We start from the raw sequence: 27296 nt of genomic DNA, 5'->3' as shown, positions 1-27296 counted from the left end.
TTCCCCTTAAGGAGAACAAGAACAGATGAAGATATTTTTCTCATTTACACCAAGATATTATCAACAACTCTGACTGGAAAGATTCTGAGAAAGAAGAAGGAAAACCACAAAACTTGCAAAGTTTTTCCTTGTAGAGAAAAGCTTGGTTTTTCTTTAGTCCATCTAAAAACATGTGACAGCATTGCATACTAAAGACACTGACCATGGACCTACACCTTACCTGGACAACTACATGCTGGAAACTCTTGCACTATTAAATTAATTTTAAAGTTCTGTTCCTGAAATTACTGTATGGAGCAAGGGGCATTTCCCAAAAACCAAACCAGCTTATCCTGCCCCAAATCTTTGGTTGAACCTAATAAAATTCCCAAGTTAACTTTCGTGCTCTTCTTGATTGCCATGGACTTGGAAGGCAGTGCCTCAGACAGCTAATGGGATCTTTGCAGTGAGATGTGCAGATACATGTCCCAAAAGCTGTGCCAATCAAAGATTTTCACAATACACTGAGACAGTAATTCCATAGCTGTGGTGACCTAAGAGAGGTCAGGCTCGTAGGGACAGGTAGTCTTGTTAGGCAAACCCCTGGGCACACAGTCAGGGACTCAGTGAGAGGTCACCTTTGTGAACTCACGCAGCCAGAAAAAACACCAGAATAAGATGGCTGAGCATGCAAAAATTTCTTGCCTAACATGAAATTAATAATGGGGCCACATGCGAGTTCTGCCCTGTATGTAAAAAGGAGTATTCACATCGCATCACCACTACAATAAAACTACAGACCCCTATATGTAGATGTCTTTTGCATACAAAGACACACATCGAAGATAGCATCTATCTGATGAAGCTTTTGTGTACAAAACCTGAAACTGCTTCAGGAGCCCACAGCTCAGAAATGATACTTTACTTACCAGTTAACTTCTCATGGCACAAATGCTGCTTTCTTGCTGCTCACATATGTCTTCAGTGCATTACATGGCAGATAGCTCCAGGCTATTACTGGAAATTCACCCATTTTTGAAGAGAAATGTATACATATATTGCACGACTGTTCTTTGAAATATCAATATATGCCCTTTTTATGTCAGTCTGAATACAACCACTACTAAAACCACATTTGGGAAACCCTTTGCCAATAAACCCACTGTATTAAAAGCTATCAGTTCATACAGTCAGATCAGTGGACAGTCAACACTTCTGTGTGCCCAGCTGCATTATAGTGGAATAGAAATTAGGGGCATGTGTCACATCTCCCCTTCCAAAAGGAAGTCAGCATCATTATAGAAAGTAAAGAAAATAATTTAACAGCCATTACACATAACACTCCAAGAAAGGGCAAGAAAAAAAACTCAAAACACTAACACAAGTATGATTGGGAAATACACTTATTCAACTACAATCCCATGGCACAGGTAACAGTGGGATACTGCAAATTCCACCACACAGATGAAATTCAACTCAGACTAAACATGAAATAAAAAAAAAATTAATTGATTGACTTGCAAAGAGACACAACCAAAGACAGCACCAGTGATTACTTCACCTTACTTGCATAAAAGGACTTAAATAAATAGTTTTTATTTAGCCTTTAACCTGGTCAGAATCAGCAAGTATATCAAGTGTTAGCTAGAACAAATAATTGCACCTTACAAAGGAAGCTATTTTTGCTGGCATCTTTGGTGGTCGCGTTTTTGTTTGTTTTGGGGTTTTTTGTTTAATTGGTGGTGGATTTTTTGTGGTGTGTTTTTTTTTGGTTGGGTTAATTGTTTTTATTTTCCTTTTTTTGGTGGTGATTGGGTTTGTTGGTTTGTGGTTGTCTGGTTTTTTTATTTCTGTTTTTAATATTTGGGTTTGGTTTTTTTTATTTTTTTTTTGGTTTGGAGTTTTTGTGTGTGTGTGGTATACCAAGAGCATAATACCAGCACAATACCGTCAGAGATCCTTGGTTTTCAGGGCTTACCTGCACTGCTCCAGGCCCCAGATGTTCTCAAACTTGACCAGGTGAATATAACCTGTCTACAACAGGAAGTTCCAGGCATGAACTGTAGCTTCCCATCTCATACAATTGATATCTAAATCAATTCATTTTCTCACACATAATTTGATATTGCATCACTACGTGACCTTTCCTTAATGCAAATTGAATCCCATCATATCTCCCAACTATCAGCATCCATTTCTTTCTAGCCATGTCACTATTTACAAATGCTTCATCTACCAGGATGTTGCAATTTTGGAATAGGAGCTGGTAACTTGTATTTTGGCAAGGTTCACATGCTTAAATTTCACTTACCTCAGCGACGTTCTGGCATGAAGTATTTCCACAATTTGCCCCCTGTCCTCCCTGTTTCAGTCTGTAGATTTTCTCCTTCTGTGTTTGCTTTGGGCATGTACTGTCACAATACGGAATAAAATGGGATGCGATTTATGTTACTAATGCCATGCATTTAGTGATAGTACTGCTATGCACTGCAGACAAAAAAATACGTGTTTCACCTTCATTTTCAGTCTATAGTCATTCCCTCTATAGTCAAAACAGTTGTTCCCTCTTGCTCATTAAGTGTATCTTTGAAGCTAAGCTGTCTGAAAACCATCACTGCTCTGTTGTAACCAAGAACTTCATATTGAAGCATAACACTGATGCGCAGCCTTTCTTTCATTTCTGATGGTTGACTTTACCACAAACCTCGTATCAGTTGGTTGAAAAACTGAATGAAGTTAGGCTGAAAATATTTCTAGAATCAAAAAAATTAAAGGTATTATTTTCATCTGGGTAGTTATGTGACATTTTCATGGACCAAAAACCACAAGATTTCAAATCTCTTTCTATTTAAAGATGCTCAAACTCAGATTTTGCTGTCCAAATGCTCAAACAAGCAGGTTGTATCACCCCACAGGACAAGTCTCTTATGATGGATCTGTCAAGATGCCACCCTTACATATTTGCATATTTACTGGGCATCAGTAAATTCTTTTTCCTTGATATTTAAAAATAAATTCAAAGATGCCTCTGCTGCTCTGTAATATTGGGACACTAAAAAGAGCAGGTAGTGTTAACCTGGAAGGGAGAGAGAAATTTTCCAAGAGAGATTTTCCCATTATTAGTCACACAAAGTGTTTGATCCAGGCAAAGCAGCAAGGTGTGACACCATCTGCCCATCACTGTGGTTGTCAATTCTAATGAAATTTAGTTGTTCATGAATGTTGCTTCTGTTTTCTAGAATGAAATATTACTCATTTTACAGTGCTGCATGTAGTTGTGTTTTGTTCAGTGACTAGAACAAGTAAGTTATTGGCACAATTATGTCCATCCTGTTAAACCCAGGCTATCATATGGACCCAACATGGCAACTACTGCCAGCCCTGTCAGCAGCATGCACAAGTCACTTCACTAATTCTTTGATGACTTGTCCTGACTTCTCAATTGACTCTTCACACATCAGCACTGTTGTAGTCAGCTGCTTTTGATTCACTGACTTCACATTCGTATTCTCCATGATTTATCATTGCTTCAGTTCCTTAATCTCTGGCTCCCAGTCACTTCCTTCTCTGTATCCCATGGTGTTTGCTTGCTCTGCAATAGGTGGCAGAAGCTCTCTCTGAAGTTTCCCTGTTTTACATCCTGCTGAAGGGTGCACTCATTGTTCCTTGAATGGCACCCTTCTTGCTGCAGAGAGGGCAATATCCTTATATCTTACTATTTGGCTGTATCCAAAATATGCATAAAGCCCTTGGGAAAAAACCCTGAACAGTTGGCAGAAGAGCAGCTCTCCTCCATCTACCCCTCCTGCAGACTCATCTCTGCTTCTAGAACAAACCACGGTGCAGTACCACCTCTTGCTCTAATAAAGCAATCATCTCTTATACTTACCATTGATTGCTTCTTGGAGATCAAGCCATTTGACTTAAGCTCCTGTCAAAAAAAAATTTTTAAAGGCACCATAGAGGTGAGGGGGATGCAGCCAAATTTTTCTAAATGTGAGCTAGGCTGGAAGGGAAACTGGAGAAATTCTCTTGAGCCTTATTTTTAGCAAAGACAAAACAAGAGACAGATTTACCCCAGAAAGAAGCAACAAAACCTATTCCTTAATGAGCTTGTACCACTAGATGGTGCTTTCAAGAGAATTAAACAAGTCAAGTCAAAGCAGCAGGCAAGGTCAACACACCAGAACAGAGAGAAAAAAGCACAACAAATCAAACTAAAAACATAGCTTTATGTTATTAAACTTGCATTCTAGGCTAGGCTGTGGTTCTCTGGCAGAGAAAGGGAGCCTTAACACACCCTGTCATCACAACAGGGACATGACGAGCAATGACGTGGTAATAAATATTCCGAGCTCCCAACTGCTTCCAGCAAAGGATACCAGGGCACGGAGAGAAGAAAATAGACTCGAGCACCCTCTGGGCAAGCAGATGTCATTTTCAGAAAAAAGATGAATTACACTCAAAGTGACCTGAAGCCATCTCACTTACCACCTGTCACAGTCCCTCCAAGCATAAGACTGGATCACTGGGCTCAGTGGTCTGGGAAAAAAAGGAAAAAAGTTGGTATTTGTCCTTATGAACAGGCATGAATTGAGAACTCTTCTGGTTATTTCCACCATTCAGAAGCTAGTTAAACAAACCATAAGAAAAGCTTGGCAACTGCCTTGTTAATCATGTTTTAAAAAACATGTAACATTGCTGTACAGATATGCAACTCAGCCAGCTGGAAGCTTCAAGATGTTTTGATTTGCCTCATGCTCTAGTCAGGTAATGAATAGAACATGGCACAGAACAAATATATACATTTTAATTTCAGTCTTTGCACTGTTTTATTGTTTGTTTAAGCCAGCCCAACTAAGACTGCTTGCACTATACGCCCCTGGTTGCATTCCATTGTGAACAAAGGCATATTTGAGGGAAGTACCTCTCACAAAGAGGTATTGATGAACCAGAAATCAGAGTCTGGACAAATGACCATTTTTCTATAAACACAGCTCTATTGTTTCAGCTATTCTTCTCCAAGGGAATAAATATTTCATTATTCAAAGCAGCGGCTGAAAAAGCAGAACAACTCCTCCCCCTTCAACCAATAATCTTGCCCTCTCCACTCTAGAAAAATCAAACTCTATGGTATCCATGATGCCTCTCTTGCAATATCTGTATTAATTTTTTCACTCTTAACTTGTCCACAAACACATTACTGTGATATTAAAAAGACAAAGCCTGAGGCAATTAATATGTAATGTCTGTAATCCCCTGCCCACCACACAGTAATTCCAACTTGCTCTTTGCATCTGCACCACCTGTACTTAACTCCTGGTTTTGATACCAATGCCTTGATTTTCATTAATACTATCTTTTTTTTTGGCTTTACTCCATCTGTCAAGCTGCCTCCTCTGCAATGAGCTCCTTCCCAAGTGTGTTCTCAGCCATTTCACAGATACAAAATCAAGAAAGGAACCAATTCTGTCTTCCCTCCAGCCCTAGCAGATCCAATAAAAATAAAGAACACTTTCTTTCTGGGAATCACCGTTTCTGATCTACACAAACCCTACAGCACCAGCGTTGCAAAACAAGCCAAGATTTCAGTAGGTGTGGAGGGATATCTTCATACTCTCACTCAAAATCCACACTCTGGTAAGATTGAAGGAATGCAGGTGAATAGATTCTATGGTGTCCTATATCTCAAGAGAGAGCTGACGGGAGAACTCATTACTGTCTTCAGCTGAACAATGGGACTGGGTCGAGGAACATCAAGGCTTTTTGGGAAATGCTCAGTGATAGCATCAAAGGCCAACAAGAGCTGCCTAGATACTTGAAAAAACCAACACTGTTGTCAAAGACTGACTAAGGTTGCCCAGATAGGCTATGGAACCCTGATACTCAAGTGTTCCAGACTGAAGTAGCCAGGCCCTAAGCACCCAAAGCTAATATGATCAATTCCTGGCTGGAGTGGGATTAGAACTCCGGACATAGCTTCTAACCTGGATTATTTTAGGATTCCCATGCTCATGGATGCCTGTATCTGGAGTAACTGTAGCCAGTAGCCATCTCCAAAGCTGTTCCAAAACTTCAACAAGGGCAACATGAAGCAGCAGACTTCTACAGAAGGAAGATGGATTAAAGCTCCCAAATACTCAAATTTACACATGACAGCTCCATAATGGATTTTAGTACATTGCTCCATTCACAGCACACAAAATCAAAAACCTAAGTCTCAGTTAATAATCACATACAGAAAAATGTATAAAACCCCCCCCCCCCCAACCACAACAAAAAGAAAAATCACATTAACTACAAACTGAACAAGCTTTACCGTGCCTTATCAATAACAGAACCAATCTTACAAACTGCTGGTAAAACAACAGCATAAGAGGAAAGGTTAATCATGAAATGGCAGATTTTTACTTTTCCTTAAAAACACACTTTGATAAGCTGCAGTTCAGTCACTACAGCTAGAGTAATCGGATAATGGGACAAAGGGAAGTGTAACAGTTCACTCCAAAGATTTTCATGCCCTTGCATATGTTTAACACACTCTTGATATGAAATAAGATCCAGGTTCCCTTAGCAAATCATCCAATGCATTAGTCAATGTTCCTAGGAGGGCTTTAACATGGATGTACCCAGCTAGAGACAATAGCTTCAATTACATCACTGAGGGTTGAGTAAAGGATGAGGTCCTGCTAAGGAAGATCACTGATATGAGGAGACAAACACAGGAAGAACATCATTATGTGATGATATCAGCCCCGGGCTGCAGAGAGATGGAAGAGTTCTGTACTGGGAAACAGCATCTGCTCTGCCCCATGTCACAAGTTGGGACCAACACATGTGTCTGCAATTAGGTTATTCCGAGCCAATTTTGGTGTACCTGTTGCATTAAAAACACAGATGGGGTTGCATAGATACCCACAGATAAAAGACACAAGCTAGTTAGCTCCATCTCCACACAACTATTTGAGAATGTACTAATGAAAAACAAAGCAAAGAAAATCAACAGAGAATTAATTCAAGGCAAATTTCCCCTCCAAGAAGAGAAGATTCCTAGAAAATAAAAGCAGACAAAATGCTTATTTGAAAAGGAGAGAACATATTTTCAATAATACAAAATATTCGTTTCTTTTTTGGCAACTATTTAAAACCAACTTCCTAGAGTTTGTATAAACCATGTTGCCAATATTCTGTACAAACTTGCTACTTACTTAAAGATATTTCCCTTGTTCTATTTAATACTGTGACGGAAAAGCAGCCTTTAATATTACATTATTCAGAATTACATCAAAATTGTTAAATGCACAGAAAGTTCAAAAGTGAGTACATAAGGAACTCATGAAGACCTTGGACAAATATACATATAATGACTCATTTGAGACCTTTGACTTGAAAGAAACAAATATGTCATCAGGGGTATGACATGGCACAGCAATAGACTTCTAATAGCTACATATATAATTAACAATTTCTTTTTAGCTTATCGGAGCTCTAATTTGTTGCGGCTATTATTTCCCTAGTTTTGGGAGGAATGGAAATGGGTTTTTGACATTCTTAGGAGTGTCTTTTCCATCCTTCTCTTGGTATTTAGTTCATCTTCTAAATAAAAGGGAAGAAGAAACGCTACACTGGGAACTAAATTACCAAGAGCAGTTTGGAGAGAAAATGACTTTCAATTTGTTCTCTCTTCCAAAGCCGATCGCCTGCCCTAAATGATTCATTCTGCACTTCAGGCCTCCAAACGTTCTGGTTGCCTTAAGCACAAGGACAGCATGAAATAATTGAAACCAACAACAAGGAAAAACATGACGTTGTAGGAAATGGTACTGGACACACTCTTTAAAAACAGATAAACCAGCAAGAAATGGTAAGGCCGCAAAAGGGACAATGTAAAATGACCCAGCAGGTATTCTAAAAGGTGCAGCTATAAAAGAAAGACAACTTCAGCTGCGAAAGGCTGTGGTCTCTTAAACAGACTTTGATGGTGGAATTGCACAGTAGGGATGCATTTCTTTGCTCTGTGCAGAAGAGACACCTAAGTAAAAAAGGGTTCTTCAGCATTCAGAAAACAGCTTGACAGAAGGCTTTTATTACTAGGGCTACTTAAAAGCACAGAAGAGGAAAAATAGTTGGTAAATAGACAGGAATACATTAAGATGAAAGTCTCCTACTGTAAAGATTGAAGAGAAAAACAGAACAAGTTCCTGGGAAGCCTGCTTCTCCAACTGAAGAGCAAAGAGTTCCTCTGATATTTGAAGCAGTTATTTCAACATGGCAGTCTCATCATAATGCTTGCAAAATAAAACACAGACACACAAGTGAGGAACTTGTTTGGAAGATGTGGCATGAGGATGTGGTGGCGGCTACCCAAACATTGGGAAACAACTTCTTGGCGTGTGGTAGGTACATAGAGTGACTTTGGCAAGCTTCCCCATCACCCCCAACAACAGAGCTACAAAAAGATGAACCAGCACTGTTGGTGAGGGCCCACAGTTGCACCATACGTTCAGTATCAGAAGTTCCTGGCTTCCCAAAGCACTGCAGAGCTGAGATATGCTTGTGGCAACTGGAATGCCATATTCATCCCCTCTCTGGACTCACATCAGTGGCCATACTTGATTCCCATAGCACATTGGATTCACCAGATTTGGGTTGTTTTGCTTCTTACCTGTTGCTGGAAGTCATTGTCCCCAAGCCCTCCCAAGTTTTGTATTAAAGTGTATGTCTATCAGTCATCTGGCACTGGAGCTTAAACTCAGGATCTCTGCCCCATTCCCAAACACCCCAAAAAGAAGGCTGGAGAGCCCTGTTCTGGCTCTTAATCTCTCACTTCTCATCAACACCTGATCAGCAATTCAGGATTGAAAGGGACCTCCTGGGCTGGGACTATTAACTCATATAGAACCCAGTCCTACAATGGCTTTTACAGACCCATCAAATTCATCTTAAAATCAGAGCAGCTTTCTGACAAAGGAACTGGTACAATGGGTTAGAGTTGTAATTAATTTACCAAGTAGAGCTTAGCACTACCTGAGGAGACAGAACACATCAAATGAAGGAATGACAAGCTGTCTTTTTGTGTTTAACAAATACTGTTAAACACTTAACAGTAATACTATTTAACAAATATTTTCAGACTGTTGCTTAGTGTCATCTTCAACTAAAAAGACTCCAAAATGCCAGGCCCAGTAGGGCTTGACAACAGGAAGAGGAAAAAGAAAATAGAAGGAAAAAGAGAAAAGGAGCCAATTGCATGAGACACAAAGGAAATGCAGAACTTCATTTAAAGAGTTTAATAACTCATCTTTTGTCAAGCTTTTACCATGCTACAGCCAAGGCTATGAAAACTGCCTTATAGTAATTTATGAAACAGAAAACCAAACATGCCCACACCATACCACACCCCTATCACCTGTGTCAGTGTGGAGTTACCAAGCAGATCTCAGTTCATTTACCTATTTCCCTGAAGCCCTTTTGAGGTGCTGCCCTCTCACTCTGCTCCTTACTGCCCAGAGGGGCTAAGGAGAACAAACAAGCTGTACAGAGCTTTGGCATTTGGTTCTTTTCTTAATAGCTGTGGCAAGAGCTCTTTTATCAATGAGAAATGGTTCAAAAGCCAAACACAATACACTACTGCTGGAGCAATACATTTGTTTGTTTTGCTGCTCTTTTTTTTCCTTTCAGTCAACACCTTTCAGTAGAGTATCCAGGCACTATTAATTATTTTACTTATTACGTACAAACTAACCTTTTCTACTCTACACAGGAGAGATACACAAACCCTAGCTTATTATGGATACTTTAAGTTAGAACCACGGATGCAAAACTAAGTAGTGCTTCCTGAAGCTACACCCAAGGAGAGTAAAAACAGAGCACTATCGATCATCTTGTTGGATGGGCTTGCTCGCTCTGCAGCCAGGTTTTGAACTCAATACTTGTTAAAAGTCATACATAATGTCAGCGGGGTCTGAAAAAGCCTCTTGCAAAAGCTAGGTATAAAACTAGTACTAGCTCCGAACTAGGATATTTTAGAAACTTTTTTGCCTCGTTTTGAAACTACCCTAATTTTTAGTGGTCTTTTGCAATTACTTCTTCCTGTCTAAAGAACAAATTAGAACAAGCAACCACCACCAGGTAATAGACTTGGAATACCTTTTGGTGTTTTAGGCTGAAAAAAGACTACCACCATTACCTATTTTGTGGTTTGGTTTGGTTTTTTTTCCCCTCTTCAGATTTAAAGAGATCAAGTCCTAGGGCCTCTCTTTGAAGGAGGATGAGGAGAGCTACACATGTTAGTTATTTGCTAAGATAAAAACCTGGAAAACAGCCAAGTACATGTGCAAACATTTTTAACTACAACTAAGAGTACACTGTTTTCACATGCAGTGGTTTTACACACTTAATGACTAATCTTACGAAATTGAATTCAAAGCAACCCTCACAAGCATAAACAGAAACCTTAATCCGTTTCTGTATTCCTTTTTAAAGGCACACTGAAGAATATGTTATCGTGCCACTCAAGAAGTGACTACACAATCAGAGGGAAACAATATTGAAACACAGGACTGAAACAAGGAGTGTCACAGGTTTTGAACCCCCATTACTAAATCACCATTAAGTGTACAAAAAAAAAAAAAGAACAAAAAGTCACCCGAACATATAACATAAACAACTCAATTCAACTAAGAAGCACCTACACCATACCTAACATTTCCTGCCTGTTTGTGTATCAGCATTACTCTAGAACTTGAAAATATTCTGGGATAAACAGAGCCTAAGTTTCCAGAAACAACTTTTACAAAACCATAGTCTCTCCACCCACTAACAGGAAAACCACCCAGAGAGTCTTTCAGTCTACTGACTACATTTTCACATTCAGAACTCTGCTTAAAGCAGTAAAAAAAAAGAGAAAAAAATAACTTAATTGGTGTCTCTGATCCCTAGACTAGAGTTCTCAACACAAAAAGTACTCTGAGAGTTAACGAAGTTCTTCCAGGTCACTATCCAGCTTCTAACAGTGGAAAAAGAAAAGACCCTTGAAAGACAGCATAACCCCTTCTGCTTACCACTTCCTCTATTACTCACTCACAATACTCAGTTATTGCATCTGCACAGCAACGTGGCCAAAGTTGATCTCCAGAGCTGAACTGCCCTCACTCACAAAGCTGCTCGTTCTATGACTAACCTTGCTCAACCAGCCTGCCTTTTTAACTTCTCGGGGTAATAAAGGAAATCAAGGTCAGCTGCCTGTCATGAAAAGCTGCCTTTCATCTCTTTAACCTGCTTTGGTGCTTACTGCAGTTACTCTCACCTGTTCTGGAGCCACAGCTTGTAGCAAAAAGCAGTTGTGTAGCTGTCATTTCTACCCCCTTCATGGTTTTGCAGATCTTGACCAAATCCTCTCTCAGCTATTCCCTTTCCACACAGAAGAGTGCAACCTTCTTCAGTCTTTCCTCATAGGAGAGCTGCTTGATCTGCTCAAATGTTTTAAGTGTTCTTCCCCGTGCCTTCTCTAACCACAGAATGTCCCTTACAACAAGGCATAGCAAAGTGGGATTTATGGTTTTAACATTTTTCTACGTTAAAGTGTCCTGGCTCCATGGTCAACAAACCTCCTCAGAAACTTACTGCCCAGCAAGGAATAAATGAGACATGAGGTCTCACCTAAATTTGTCCATAAAGGATTCCTTCTTCCTTTGTAAAAATTTTTGCCCCAGGAAATAGAACATTGTGTTTTGTAATTACACAGACTGCACTGAAAGAACAACTGCAGGCTTATCACAGATTTCTCACCTAGGAGAAAAATAGTCTGCTGCTACCCAAATTACATCAGCTAAATAGGAATTACCATTTCACACCTCCACGAGCCACAAAGCATGGGATGATCCCTGTAGTTTTCTGTTGGGAGCCACCATTTACAGCTGTAACACACAGTCCAGGGGTTCACCCACTCAGGTAGAATTAACTGGTGTGTTAGTGTGTTAGTGTCACTTGTGTGAGACAGTAAGGGTAACAGCTGCCTACAGCAAAGGCACACTCATTTCTAAGTTTTCATTGCTTTTGTGAGGATCTGTGAGCAGGTTCCAAAGATGAGGCAGGCAGATCCAGAAGTGCTGGTTGTCTGATAACCCTGCAGTTAAATGGGGTACTATACATTTCAGATGATCAATTCATTCTGGCATATTGGAAAGGCTAAAGAACTATGAACCCTACTTAAATAAATGACTTTGGCTGCTTATGACTGCGTTTCAATTGGTATCAGTTACAAGGAAGGTGATACTTGTACTTTGCTCTGTAAAAACTTTTGAGGTATGTGCATGTATAGCCAAAACAATTGAGGCTGAGGAAAAACCACTTAAAAGACCTCAATGTGAATCATCATGATCCACAAATCTACTGGAGAAATTCCTTCCACTTTGGCCAGACCTGTGCAAATCAGAAGAAATGCACAAGGGACACATCTTCAATATAACTTACGCATATTGTGCAGCTCAATTAACTGGATTTGCAGAATCACAAATCTGGAATTAACAGTGTAGTATTTCTTGATTTTTATGAGCATGATAAAAACCCCACTGGGATGAAATTGAAACAGGGAACCATTGTCTTCCTCCAACACAATCAAGTCCTAATCTCATTCTGTTGGATGAAGGCACTCCACAACCTCAGAGAAATATGTCACATCAAGAGGCATTTCTTGCTCCTCAGCCAGTAAAAATAACTTTGATGATGTCACTGTTCACATTAAAAGCAAATTAATTAAATTTCTGCCTTGAAAAATAATATGAGGGTGGCTCTTTGGAAAATAATTTAAGGTTCTTCAAAAGTGCTTTGAAGTGTTTATTAACACTGTGAAATTGTAACAAAAATGAAGAATGCTTCATATTTATAGCATTCTGTGAATTTTTGTTTTAAAAATTTGAATCTGATCTCCTTATCACAATTTTGGATTCCAAGACTCCAAAATTTTTGCAACACAGAATTTCTTTCTTAGGGTCTGGAAAATATGAGAAAACAGAAATTCCCTGTTTCAGTATTTTGCTGTATACCTTACACACCTTATAATCATAGTTTAGCTAATAATGAATGCCTCATATTTACTTTGAAAGAAATACAAAATTGTTAAATACAAAATTTTACACATATCTGGAGTTTGAAATAAAATCAATTTGGCACTAGCATGGAATCATAACAGGCAAAGACAGAACACTATGATGTACGTACTCCTAGAGTTGATGGAAACTCAAGGCAAGTTGCCATTACAAAGCAAGGAAAGATGCCATTACAATAAATGTAGGCTGTTATGAGAAAACCTTTAACTCTTGAACACAGTAATTTTCAACAAAACCTATTCTCAAGGGGTCTGACCTATTCTCATCTGCTCAAGGTAGGAAATTGGGAAGGCAGAACAATGACAAAATCAAGCAAGTCTGATGTGCTGACAGGAGAGTGGGTGGGGAATAATACGAAAGCTTTTATAAATAACATTCACTCCTGAGCTAGTATGAAATAGCACACAGTAATTCAATTCAAAGTGCTACCACCACTGTGAGACATCTTCAGTACAACATTCCATGAAGAAACCTTTAATTTTTTACCAAGGTCTGGTAAATAATTGTAATAGAATTCCCCAGGTACCTGCACTGACTGCCACTTTTAGAGATCTGCGAAGCTTTAATGATTTGTTCTATATGTGAAAAACAGAAGAGCTCTTAAAAAGCTCTGTAATGAATGCAAAGGAAAACTGTATGCCCCAAATACATTGGATTAATTTGAATGAAAGTTAAGTTTCATTTTCTTTTGCAAGCTGTCTTGACAGAAATGGATGTCAATTTAAAGCTTATGTTCATTTTTCTTATCGTGCTATTTTATTAACCTATCATTCAAATTTCATTAGCTTTTTTTTTTTTGTCTGACAAAACTTAAACATTCGCTTTTATTAAAGGAGTAACTTGATCTGTCAAATTAGGAAGACAACCTGACACTTCTTGTCCTTTAAAGCTCATTGCAAAAACTCCAGTGAACATGTAAGTTAAAAGAAACAGGAAAAGTTTGGATTTTAGAGTGCGTGAGAGGTGAGGGGCAAATATTGTTTCAAAGAACTTTACTGTCTGTCAGCTATGAGATTACAGTTTGATTACATTTTGATATATCATTATTAGATAACAAGTAAATAACAGGGGTTAAAAAAACCCCAAATCCACATCCACCTGAAACACACGCACAACACAGACACACACAAAACCAATTGGGTAATTAGCGTTCGTATTTAAAGCCTGTTAGGTGAGCGAGGTCGTGATAACTACGTCGTTTAGTTGTTACTTGACTAGCCAAGCAGTTGGATGTGACTTGGGAGCAATCTGGTCCAGGAGAAGTTATCTCTGCCCACGGCAAAGGGCTGGAAACGAGAAGCAGCCGCACCGGGGCTGATTGGTGCAGGCGACCCCGGTCCCGCCCGCCAGAGGCGGGCACAGGGGACCTGCCCTGTGCCGGGAGCTGCCCGCCGTCCCGGCAGCGGGGCAGTGCATGGGGCGGGAGGGCAGCCGAGCCTTTCCCCGGACGCGGGGGCGAGCGGCAGCGCCGGTGCATGCGGTGGGGCGGAGCGGGGGCAGCCCGGAGTGATGCGAAGTTGAGGGAGGACGGAGCGAGGGAGCCTCCTCTGCTCGCAGGGCAGCCCAGCCCCGCAGCAGGTGCAGCAGAGCCCGGGCGGAGGCACCGGCGGGCCCGGCGCTCTCGGCGCCGCAGCAGCGCCGCAGCCCGGGCCGGGCGGACCCGGCTGAAGGACAAGAGCCCCGAGCGGAGCTGCGGTCGGCGGCTCCTTACCAGAGGCAGCGACGCGGAGGAGCGGCCCTGAAGGGAGAGCGGTGAGGGGCCTCGGCGGTACCGAGGGGTCCCGGCTGCGGCGCGGAGCGGAGGGGCTGGGTGGGGAGGCGGAGAGGGAATGTCGTTCCACCTCGCTGCTTGTCCCAGTCTACCTTCGCTCTCTTCCCTTCCCGCAAGGGGAAGGGGGCCCGCGGCGGAGGGTCTGGTGTAGCGGGAGGAGAGAGCCGTTCAAGGGGATGGGAGGGGTGAGAGTCGAAGGGCTGGGGGGAAGAGCCATGGAAGTCGGGTTGAGTACTGGGGCGCTCAGGGGAAGAGCCGTGCTGTGAGGCGAGAGCCGAGGGAAGGAGCCGCAGGGGAGCCGCGTCGATGCAGTGTCTCTGAGCGAGGGGACGGTGTGACCTGAGGAGGGAGCTGAGGGGTGTGGGGGAGCGCCATGTCCTGAGGGGCGCCAGAAGGACACATCCCTTCCCGCCCTTTTCCTGAGGGGCGCTCGGGCGGGGAGACAAGAGGGCCCCGGGGGAGGCGCGCAGGTACCTGTGCGGCGCGGCAGGCGGGCACTCATCAGGCGGGCTCTGGCGTGCTCGTCGTCCGGCGCCGCAGCGGGGAAGCCCGGCAGGTGCTGGCGCTGCTCCTTGAGGGACACGGAGCGCCGTGAGGGAAGAGGGAGCAGGGAGGCTGAGGGGGCGCCCGCCGGCGGGGGTCCCTCAGCGGCGGCTCCGCAGCCCTGAGGGGAGGCGCGGGGCGCTGAGGGCGGGAGCGGGGGGACGCGGGACGGCGCCGCTTTTCGGACGCCGAATTCTGGCCGGTCTCGGCCGGTCCCCGTTTGCTACTCGGTGTCGCCGTGAGGGGCTGTCGCCGACAGCCGCCCCGCGGTGGTGTCAGCGCGGGTAGCACCGCGGCGTGTGGGAGCAGATCCCCCCCTTGTTGGGTTGCAGCACGGCTGCCGGCTTGGGGACGCGGTGTGAGGGACGTCGTAGACTTGGGATGGCTCCCAGAGCGGCCGGGATGCGGTGCCCTCCCTGGATATTCCCTCAGTTTCCAGCCCAGCCGCCTCTGAAGGAGCAGCGTTGCGTAATTGCTGCTGCGCCTCCCGCTTGGGCTCAAAAAGGAGGAAAACGGTGAAGCGTGAACTTTTCGGGCGATACCTCACTGAAGTTGCGGTATTTAAGCGGGTATCGAGTGACATTTTGTCTCTTACTATCTAAACAACCTATTCTTTCGAGCCCTGGCTGTGGAACAATCAAGGAATTTTTGGGAATTGCGCAGCCCGTTTTGCGTGCTCGTCAGAGTTCCCTGGGGATGGACAGCAGGGAGCAACTCTAGTAGTAGACATCCTTGAAGGTCCTCTCCCCCAAAACAAACCTTGAAATGAATATATTTTGATTTCTTTTTTTGTGTTACGACCAAATTACTTAGTTTTGTGAATAATCCACACGATATTACTTAGTTGAAGACTTTTATTGCCAGTGTTTTCCCGGTTAACGTTTCCAGTCTGAAGCTGCCTGCTTTTCCAAGCAATTATCACACAAGGTCACTTAGATTTTTAGCTGAGCTAGTTTTAAAGCACAGACACTTCGTAGTGTGCAATTAACCTTTGCTTCACGTTTCCTTGTTTTTGTTCCTTTGTTTCAGTCATTGATCCAGGCCGAACACTGGATACTGCAGTGGCTTTTCTTTTCCAAAAGACCAACCAGTTTGTGCTGGAGTCTTGTGCTCTGAGACAGCTTTCATGCTGTTGTAAAAATACTTCAGGTGAAATACAGGGAAATGAGTATTTAGCACAAAATGTTTGTGATTTATTTTTCATTTTTTTTTCTTTGCATGTTTCCTGTTAGCAGAAGCTCTTTATGGAACCCAAGAAAAGAAACTATTTGTTTTGTGACGTGTCTGTTAAATATTGAGACTCAGAGGTGAGAATCATGTCAGTGTTTTGTCAACAGGAGATTTTATTTTCTTAGGGTGCCTTTAAACAGTTGAGTTGTTCTAAAGCAGGATTTGGGTGGAGAAACCCATGGGATTAACCAGGGCTGGACGTGAGGACGTCTGAAAAGGCCCTGCAACCTTCTATTGTGCAGGGTGATGTCACCTGAGCTCTGAGTCCTCTCCTTGCCCGTGGGAGTGGATTGGAGGCAAGCGGCGTGCTGAGTAAGTGCTAATGAAGCAGTGGGCTGGTTTTGGTGGATGGAATCGATGGCAATTGCAGCTGGGTGCGTGGCTACTGTGCCTCGCTGGCACGGCTTTGTGTGTGGCCTTCTCACTACCTGTTGGGACGTGCACAGAGGACGCAGTTTGCTGGAATACTCTTCCTACTACTTGAAAAGTGTTCTGCGATAATTAAAAGTGTAACAATGTCTGGCCTGACTTGGTTATTTTCTAATTGATGCTCTTGAGCAGGAGGTAGATTAGTTTTGACTTAAACTGCAGAGTGTTTATTGCTTTGACTACCTTGCCTGCTGTTATCCGCTAGGGCTCTTTCAAGTGCTTTTTGTCCACATTGCTGTTTTAACCAGGTTGCTCCCTTCAGAACAGTACAAGAATTTACCTTGGTTTATTCCTTATTGATCAAATCTCTTGTCTTTTAGTCACAAGAGAAATCCCACTCCAGTATTAAAGCCTACTGGGCTGTTTGTGGTGAGATCAAATTCGTGGGATGATTAGCAAATGAAATAACTTTTTTTCTCCAGCTCCATATTTCAACAAATATTTTTATTTCTGTTCGATTATTACAAAGTCATATTTGTGAAGAGAACAGAACTGTGTTTGAGAAGTGCTGATACATGAGAAGCATTTGACATCATTCACCTCCTTTTGTTGGTATTTCTAGTCCTCAGAAAAATTGCAGCATGGATTGACTTCTTATTGTTGTTCTAGAAAGTATCTTTGGGCTGAAAACTGACTTTCTGATACAGCTTCAAGTGTTTGTGAATAGATATTGTAGAGGGCTCTTCTCTCTGTTTTCCAGGAAGTAAAATACACTGGAAGCATTTAGTAGAATTCTGTCCTTCCCCCAGGACAGCTTTGCTGGGAGGCAATTTTCAAGACTTGTGACATAAGGTTTCTTGAACCTTTTGATGAATTATTTTTGATCTTTTATGACACTTGGATGTATGTATGTTAAAATGCTCAGGGTGTGAGGTCCTGATATTCCATGTAAGAAATAAGCACTTAAATGGTTTTTAGCCCAAACTGTGCCTATGAACTGGTTTGTCATGCCCATAATTTTATTTGTATAGGGAAACAAGCATAGCTTTCTTCTTTGCTCTGTGCTGTTCTTTCCTCCTATGAATGGATGGTTCAGCTTCACTAAAAATAAGCAACTTAAGAGTATTTTCCCCTCTTACTCAGTAACTAAGGGGAGAGTTAATGGGAAGTCTTGAGTCAGCTTCTGGAAGTGAGCCTTAATGCCCTGCAGAAACAGTATGCTTTAAAAAAGAAAAATCAAATATTAAGGCTGTGTCTCAGTGTATTTAGAGGGAGATAACAGTGTGAATGTAGAAGTTGGGGGACCTTCCAAGTTTCTTAGTTCAAGACTATATTCCATTAGAGAAGTTATTTTCACCACCAGTCTGGAAAAAGTTACTTATTTCTTATACCTGCAGATGGAGTGCGTAAGTATAACCAAAACTTCTAACATGAAATTTAGATATCCAGGATTTTAGATTAAAATGCAGTTACATATTTTGTATTTGTTTTGTTTTCTTTCTGCAACCCTCATCCCATTTGAAAGTTATTTTAGTGAAGTCAAATGAATAAGGTGCTTTAATGCCAGGAGTACCAATTCATGAAATGCACATTTTTAAAAGTATTGCTAAAACTTTCAACAAAAATTAAGTACTAGCTTAAAAAAGATCACAAAAACTTAGCACGAAGCGAACAAAAAGAGAAACAAAAAGGCCTCAAGAAAACAGATGGCTGTACTCATGTGTTCTAACTTGCTCTTAGCTTTATTTTCAGGACATCATCGTTGTCTTCCCAATTTAGTGTTTCAACTGAGAAATACTCAAATTTGAGGCAAAGTGAGGTCTGCTTAGTGAGGTTTTCTGGCAGACACTGCAAGTGTGGAAGTGGAAGGAGCATCTCTCTGAATGAATTTGGGGTGAGGAGCAGGAGTTATACCCCAGGTACTGCTGTCAGCACGAGAAGCACAGCTTGTGAGGTGAGGTAGGAAGTGTGGCAGCAGAGCCTGCTGCCATGGCCAACCCCAGCTTCAGATGTACTATCTCATTTTAAAAATCCCTAGCACTTACAAATCTGAAGCTGGGAGTTGTTAGAGAGTGTAATGGTGTTTGCAAGGACCTAAATGTTTGGTTTTGGTAGATTTGCTTGGGAAGCCACTTGTACCAATTGATGATAATGCAAACATCTGCTCAGAAGTACTTCTTTTTGTTAGTATGGTGTGCTGAGGTGGGCCTTGCAGCAGTATCCTGCTCAGGAGTGTTCTTGGCTAGAAGCTTGCTGCCAGTGGAGAGCCGGGTTTGGCATGGTCCAAAGTCACCATAGCTCAGTCAAAACCTGTGCATCAATGCACTGTAAATGCCAGCAAAGCTTTGCTGGAGAATTACACCCCTGATGAAGCCTTGCTGGTCCTTAGAAAAGCTTTGGGGGCTGTGTGGTCATGTGTGTGGTGTTTGGTACCTGGGCACAGAACTTTACCATAAGTAATGAAGCTTAAAATGCTTGTGTGAAGTTTTGTCCCTACACATTTTGCTTCCCAGTAGTGCAGAGTGGAAAATTCCACGTGTATTTCAGTAACATGTCTGGATAGGCCAGCCTAGTGCTTGGGGCGCCCATGACTCGTGGGGCTAAAAGTAAATGGGAGCTACTGGTGTCAGTCTTGTGAGGACTTGTGTGGAAACTTGCCCAAGGATGGTTGATGATTATCTGAGTTTTTTTTTTTCCAAGTTGAGAATCTTGAAAAACAGATCTGAGTGTGTAAAATACAGGAGTAAAGCTGTCATATTTCTTTAACCACTCCTAATGATAAACCATGAATTACTGCGCTTTGTGACACGTTGGTAGTTATTTTGCTTGTTTATCAATTAGCTTTATTTTCATGGAAGTACTCTCAGATTGGAGTATTCCAAACCATTTTATCTCAGACTATACTTTTATTAGACAATCAGTCTTGCCTTAAACTGCTTACTAATGACGTAACTACAGATACGGTTTATGAAGTTATTTCTGTTTTAAACCCCCATCAGGTATTTATTTCTGTGTAGTGTTGATGTTGAGAAAGCTTTAGTTGCTTTCCAGAAGTAAAGGAATACCTGGGAAGTTCCATTTTAGTGGGTAGGAACAGACATGTGCATGTGTAGACCTACTTGGAGTGTGCCTGGATGGGTTATTGTTCATTTGTTTTGGTTTTACACCCAGATTGTTCTGGAAGTTGTAGTCTTGGAGATGGGAACCATCTTTGTCTTGACCCCTTGTAACCTTTGCATTTATTTTCTCTTGTCCCTAATGTTTGTGAATTAACAGATTGTACTTAAGTCTTATATTGTCTTTGAAAATCTACAAACCCTGTCTTTAGATTTTGAATTATACTCTAGACTTACTCAACTACTGGTGCCAGAAATTTGCAGGAAGCTCATGTGTGTTGAAAAATTTTTGTACAGCTACCAAAAAAAAAAAAAAAAAAGCCCCAACCTTTACTGGAGTGTATTTTGCACCTTTTAGAAGATTCCCAAGTTGATTTCTATACCCTGTAGCTCTGGTAAGTGATGCAATTTTGCTCTTAAAATCAGGATCTTAGGATTATCTATACAGGAAAGCTGTTACACTGCTTTTATCCTGACTCTAGGCCCAGATTCTACTAGAAGATAGTTCAAAGGAGGCACTCAAAATACAAATCTGAGAGCAACAGACAACAACTGAATTTGAAGAAAACAAACCTGTCAATTTCAAAACAGAAGCTATTAATTAACAGACTGAATAAGCTAAATGTTTTTGGCATGTGTGGTGTTGCTGCAATTATTTTAATGGGGCTGAATAAGAGCAAACTGTGATGAAAGCAAGTGTTTTTACTTTATTCCAGGTTGTATTTCCCACTGCTGGAACAAACCTGTGATAGTTTCCTTTGTGATTGTTTGTGTGCTTGTTAAAATGTGCTTATTTGCTATAGGATGAAGTCAGAAACGGAACAAAGAAATTCATTGAGTGCTTCTGGGTGTCATGTGATGGCGTGACCAGGGAGAGCTTGTACCAAGCTGAAGCCAGCTGGAGTGAAAAGCAAAGCATCCCCCCAATAATTATCGAAGTTAAGTGAAAATCCCAGTAAAATGGGTTTCAGTTTAAAACTACTGTTGTCTCAGGACCTGAGGCTTGTTCGCGAGGCAAAATTCATGCTCAGGTGATGGTAGCACCTAACTACAGGCACCAATGAGTTAGGCTGACAGCAAAGTGCACTGCAATTTCTTCCAGCCCATTCTTCAGAGGACCATTATAGCAAAGGACATCCAGCCATTAATTCAAGTGTTGAAAATCATAGTCAGGTTTTTTCTTTTTTGCATATTTCCATCTTTTTAGCACTTAATTCAGCCGCTATTTCAGCCTGTCTTTTGATGCCAGTGCGAGACCAAAGACTTCATGGGCAGCTTTGACCCTAAAGTGGAGGCATCTTTGTCTCCATAAGCTCCTGTGGTGTTTATGCCTCATCCTCTCTGCAGGCAGAAAGTTTCCCTTTATTTTCAGCACTTAGTCCTGTGGTGAATTATTCTGTTCCTGGGCTCTTCAGGTCACGGTGGTCACACAGCAGGAACAGGGCCAGTATAAAACATCTTTACCAGCACAGGTGTCCCCTGGAAATGTGGAATAACCTGTTGGCTTCTCTCTGTTGATACCCCCAGCCCTGATGTCACCGCAATATTTCTGGTTCTTTCTGGTGTAAAGTGGCTGCAGCAGGTGGAGAAACTTAGGGTTTCAGGTCTGGGTACTTGGAGGGAGGGTCTCCAGGAGCTGAGGTGACTTAGTCAAGGGACTTGAATGTTGTTGCCAAAACACCGTCTTGTGGGTGAGCTCCCAGTAGATGCAAAGGAAGAGGCGTAATTTGTCAGGCAAGGTTCTCACATCGTGTTGGACAAAGCAGACAAATCTCTCCACCAGGAGTGTGCGTGTCTCGCTTGCAAACAGATGGCTCTTGGCTTGTGTGCAGGCAGCAGTTGTCTTCCCAAGGTGCCGGGGTGGGATAACCACGGGCAGCAAGGAGCAGAGCTGCCTAATGGAGAGCGCCAATGCGGAGCAATCCGAGCTGCTGGCACACCGAGTCGGGTTGTCCTTGGTGGAAGGCATGCAGCTTTTGGAGCAATGTGTGAGTGCTTGGCTTTGCTAATCTTCACTATGTAAGGTGTTACAAATTATAGGCATCTTGAAATGCCCTGTTTGAGATGCCCAGTGCAAAACAGGACAAAAAGGACTGGCTGTTCTTGCTATCTTTTATGCTTTTATTTGGGTTATTAAAATGACTCAAGAATGTCTTTTGATTTGTTTTGATTACTGTACCTGGTAGGTCTACAGAGGTTAATGTTTCACAGGTTTTAAAATCTTGATTAAACTCAATTCCATGCAGTTAGTTGGGCTGAACTTGGTAAATGGATGCTTGTACAATACTGACCTTGAATAAAGTTTATAATTTTTACTGTGTATTGTTTGCTTACTTTTAGTGCGTGGAGTGTTAAGGAATGTAGGTCATGTGGAGTGGAAGGTGCCTTGGCCCTGTTGGAACTTAGTTTACCTTATGAAAATATTTAATTAGACTTGAATCCTTTGCTCTCAGGGAAATCAGGTTTTGGCTGATACAGTCACTACTGCAGCATTATGACCCCAAAGCATGCAGGTTTATAAGGGACTTGATTAAAAGATTAAATTACTGCTATTAAGAGATTTGGAAATCCTGAGTAGATTTACAACATAACCACTTCATAAAGATAATATTTGTAAGTATTTAATATTTTTAGATATGATCAGTCTTTCAGAAGTTTGGGGCAGTTTTCTGTAACCACGAAGAATAACAGAGCACTTCTTTCCGAAAGGCAGTGGCGAAGTGTTACCAGGGGTGTTATGCTTTGGCCATTTGCTATAATGTTGTTTTAACAGGACAGAATGCTTTGCATAAGAGTTGTATTTCCATGTAACTTCTGAAATATCCATCTGCTAGCATGCTTTTTGAAAATATTTTGTGTATAAGCTGTTGAACCTGTATTTTGAAGAAGCGCCTCTTCTGCCATGCCACCTGTTGAGTGAGGATTTCTAAAATCTTTTTTTCTACCATGGTTGAGTACAAAAGCTTAGGTAAAACCTTTCAGTGTTTGATAAAACCTGTTGCACATACAGTAAGTGGTTACTAAAAGTGGTTTCATAAATTGCATATCCTCTTGACTCCTTAATAGCTCCTTTGCTGTTAGCATAGCTGACGCAGTAAGTCTGACAGAGGACTTTAATGCCTGTAAATCTTCCTTTTTTGCCTGTGGATGAGATGTTCTTGTATTCATGGAAATGCTTCAGTCATTGGATAGAAGGTGTTTGGGAGACTGTACAAAGCAAATGTAAAAACCTGCTCTTGTTGATACACGTGTCTTACTAATTTCTTAATTTATTCATTTAGTTGAAAAAAGGAGCCTTTGGTTGAAAGCCAAATCACACCACTCATCTAAAGCATTGCAACACAGAATAGCAATCACAGCATACTAATCGCCTCAGCAATTAGTAACAGGATGTGTGATAGAGAAAATTTAAGGACATAAACACAAAGGATGTACAATACCTGGTACCAGAGTCTCTTCCCAGATGATTTCCTGATTTGTTGCTCTGAAACTCAGCACATTTCTTTGTTTCTGGTGCTTTTTTGCTGCTTTTCAGCACGCAGGTCACTTAGTACCACGGGCTTCCTGATCTTAAACTGCTGTTTGCTGCCTCGAGTCAGCTTGTGGGCCTGGTTTACTGTCATGCTCCTAAAGGATTAGGATATTTTGGATTGCCTGTGGAAAATGTACAGCACAACAAACAGTATTATGGGCTAAGAACATGTTTTGCATTTCCCAGCTTAAAGAAATGGTTAGGAGGCAAGTTTTAGCTTGAAGACCCTTACTTGTGTCATCTGTTATGCCACTAATTAAAATCTTCCTGTCTCCATGATAAAATCATTTTCTGAGATTTGCTGTCAAACATAATTTGGTCAGTGCATTTCCTCACACAGGTAGCATTTCTGGGTTCTTGGCAAAAAAATGCTATTCAATCTTAAAGTGTTTGGGGGGGATGTGAAAAATTAGGCATGTTGAAGGATGTGTGAAAGGAAAGAGCTTTTCATTGCTCACTCCTTTGGTTTGGAATCAATGCATATTTGTGTGTATGTGTATTTGTGTTTTGTCTTTATTATCAACTACATGTATTTGGCTGGCACAGCTAAGATTTCAGTTGAGTGCATTTTAGCATAGAATCATCCTGTACTCAGTATTAGTGAAACCTTCTCTTTGTCTTGAGGTATTTTATTTGTCTTTTAACATTTTATCTAACTGCATGTGCCTTCAGTTAGTCATTCCTGGCTATCTGGGGCTTGATAAAAGGCTTTGCTTACAGGGCCTTTGGTTGTGCAACCTGGGTTGTAGGGCTTGGCTCTGTGTTTGTATAGCTGAGGTGTTCACAAGCCTTTGGAGGATGGGTATCATGTTTTACCTGTAAAACAGTTTTTAATAGCAGCTAAAGCAAACAGAACTGCACATGAAATTGATGTCAGTGGGGTTTGGAGTGGGCAGGGCTGGAACGGCAGTGAATGGGGTAATGTCAGCAACAATCTGAGATCACTGGTCATTTCTTACACTGGTTTAATGCTTCCTTTCTATTGAGAGCAGTAGTAAGCTGCAGTCAGCAGCTGCTTATGTTTGGGTTTTTTTGGTTTTCTCCCAGAGGTAGTTTGTAGTGCTCTCCATGACCAGTTCTTCTGCAGCTTCCCTCAGCATTTCTCTTGCTATGCTTTCAAGCACGTCTCTTCCTACAGCTACAGTACATCTGATCTTGAGAGGAATCAGCATCCTGTTTATGTTTAATCTGTGATGAACGCTGCAGTTGGGCATGGTAGGGTGGGATTGGCTCCTGAGGTGATACTGCCCTGCTCATGGTTCTAGTTTTTTGACCTCAGGTGGGATAACTGAGGTCAAATATGCTTTAGTGGGAGAAAAGCAACTGGCTCTGCAGCCTGGCATGGGTGGTTGCTGTATGTAACTGACAACTGGTCAAGGTCCCTCTACCTGTGTGGGAACTGCATCAATTCCGCAGTTTTTAATGTAAGTTGAGTTGCTGATTAAATACATCTCTCTTTCGGAAAAATGATAAAATTTAAAAAGGGCGTTTCTGCTTTTTTTGTTCCAATTGGCTCAGATACTAAAGTGAAGTTTTAGAGAGTTTGCAGCTCCAAGAGCAGAGTTCGTGTTCTTCCTTCTAAAATAAGGAGTTTTGTGTAATGAGGTGTAGAAAAGGGTGTGGGATAATGCTGAGAGCAAGACGGAGGAATAAATCTGTGTGTTAGCACCATGACTCTGGTGATTTGTAGTATGCACACTTTACTGAATTACATGAAAATCTCACATTTCCCCTTTAAAAAAAAAAGGAATAATATTCCTGGGATGTGAACATTAGCTTTCCATTTGGGCATAGACATTTCATTGCTAATTAGCTCCTGGATTTGGGCTTGCAGAGGTGGCAGGCTGTTCCTTTAACCTGTGCTGTCTCTGTGGAATGGTAATGAGTAATTTGAGCCCTTTGGGTAAGGTGAGTGATCAGCAGCTCAGAGATTGCTCTTTTGCTGTCAGAGGAGCACTGCTGCTTGGGATGAAGGGCACCTTTCCTGCCAGAGGTCCTGCTCAAACTGCCCAGGTAAACTCGGCAAACCTTAGCAAATCTCAAGAAAGGCTGAATGGAAGGGAGGAACTTAAAAAAGTGAATTGCATCACTGAACTCAAGCTCTGTCAAACTTCCTTTGCTGCTTTTGAAGTCAGGAGTGTTCTTGCTTAGTGGATAAAAAGGCCTTTATATCCTAATGTGCAAATGCATAAGAACTGCTTCATCTTTTGAGTAGTGATAATGTGGGAGCAGTTTGCATTCAGGCTGTGCTGGATGGAGGTGAGTGAGAGGCTCTTCTGCCTCTGGTTCTCTCTGTGATGGTGGAAAATGTGGATAATGGTATTGCTGGCTTGAAAATAGCTATTTCCGAGTTTCAGAAATAGCAGGTAGGCAGCCAGGAGTGTAAAGCAGGAGAAAACCCTCAAACATGCCAAAAAGTTCTATTAGCAGTGATTAGTAGATTATTAAGGATTGGCAGCAAATCTAAATGTAATCTTGGGTACGTGTTGTAGGACTGTAATTGACTGTTAGACCAATTATTGCTTGGAATTTATTGAAAATAATTTAAGATTGATGTTTATATAAACTACATTAAGTCTTAATGTTTAAATTATTATTCTGAAAGTCAGCTAGCACTACACTTATTTCCATGTCATTCAGTGATTTTCCACATTGTCCAACCTTCAAGTATCAGAGCATTGTGAAGAAGGAAGGGAAGATCCTCCCTCCTGTTCTTTTTCTTCTGGAAGTCATTATTTTCTGTGTAGTCACACTTCTTATTGTAGGTTCTGCTTAGTCCTTCTGGGTGAATGGAAAAATACTTCCTTAAAACAAAAAAATTATCAGTTAAAAGTGTTTTGGTCAACTTAAAACTGCTCCAACACTCTGTCCAGGAGTGTTTGATTTTCTGTAACCCTTAAAAACTCATGCTTCCTCTTTCATTTGAAAACCCCCACACACAGGTCATTAAGCCTACTCCAACACCAGCTACTCATAAAGGCATACCAAGAAGTTAAACATTAACTTGTTCTTGCTGCGCTCCAATAGGAGAACCTTTGACAATGAACAGTTGGTTTCACTACTACAATGCCACTCTGCATCTGGTTCTTCTCCATATCCTTATTTTTAGGGCTTTTCGGCTGAAAGAAATGGCTTCAATTCAGGGATCATTTTATGGGTATTGTTTGGTTGGGCGTTATGGTGTTTTTGGGATTTTTTAAGTGCTAGCAAATTTGGATTTTCCTTTTCACCCTCTGTGATAAAAGGATGTTGCATGCCAGCTCAGACACCGAAACAGTCTTGTTTAATGGAGGCAGATCCTAAGAAGAGGGAATTAAGATAGAGGTACAAAATGGTTTTATATTGTTAACCATCCTGGAGAAATGCATCACTGTGTCTCTGGGCTTTACTTTCCTCTTTTCTGTCAGGACACCTGACGATTCTTTTCCATGTTCCTGGTGTGCAGAAATGGAAGGCAGTTGCATTGGACGTTGATCCTTTTTATTTATTGCGGCCAGTGATTTGTTCTGGAAGTTGACAGCTGGATTGTAGCTGGGAGTTAGTAGAACTTCAGAAGAATCCCTGAGTGCTAGTTGTGATTAGCTCGTTTCAGCTGAGCACCGCCTTGGCATTGTCCTGAAATGTCTCAAGACTTCTGTGCCTGGGCG

General features: G+C 41.6%; 1 protein-coding gene and 1 long non-coding RNA gene across 2 annotated transcripts in view; one reads left to right on the top strand and one right to left on the bottom strand.

Moving 5' to 3' along the window:
* Positions 1-1880: 1880 nt before the first annotated feature.
* Positions 1881-15715, bottom strand: LOC121469930 (uncharacterized). Its single transcript, XR_012055818.1, has 2 exons — positions 15334-15715; positions 1881-4521 (listed from the first exon to the last, which is right to left on the bottom strand). It is a non-coding gene; the product is annotated as an uncharacterized lncRNA (long non-coding RNA).
* Positions 14294-27296, top strand: part of UGT8 (UDP glycosyltransferase 8) — a 35744-nt gene continuing 22741 nt past the window's right edge. The window contains exon 1 of the mRNA XM_012573241.5: positions 14294-14840. The gene's annotated coding sequence lies outside the window, so the exon portion shown is untranslated. The remainder of the gene's footprint in view (positions 14841-27296) is intronic.

The sequence above is a fragment of the Taeniopygia guttata genome, chromosome 4, assembly GCF_048771995.1.
Source record: "Taeniopygia guttata chromosome 4, bTaeGut7.mat, whole genome shotgun sequence".
Taxonomy (NCBI): domain Eukaryota; kingdom Metazoa; phylum Chordata; class Aves; order Passeriformes; family Estrildidae; genus Taeniopygia; species Taeniopygia guttata.
This window is presented reverse-complemented; position numbering and strand designations above follow the sequence as displayed.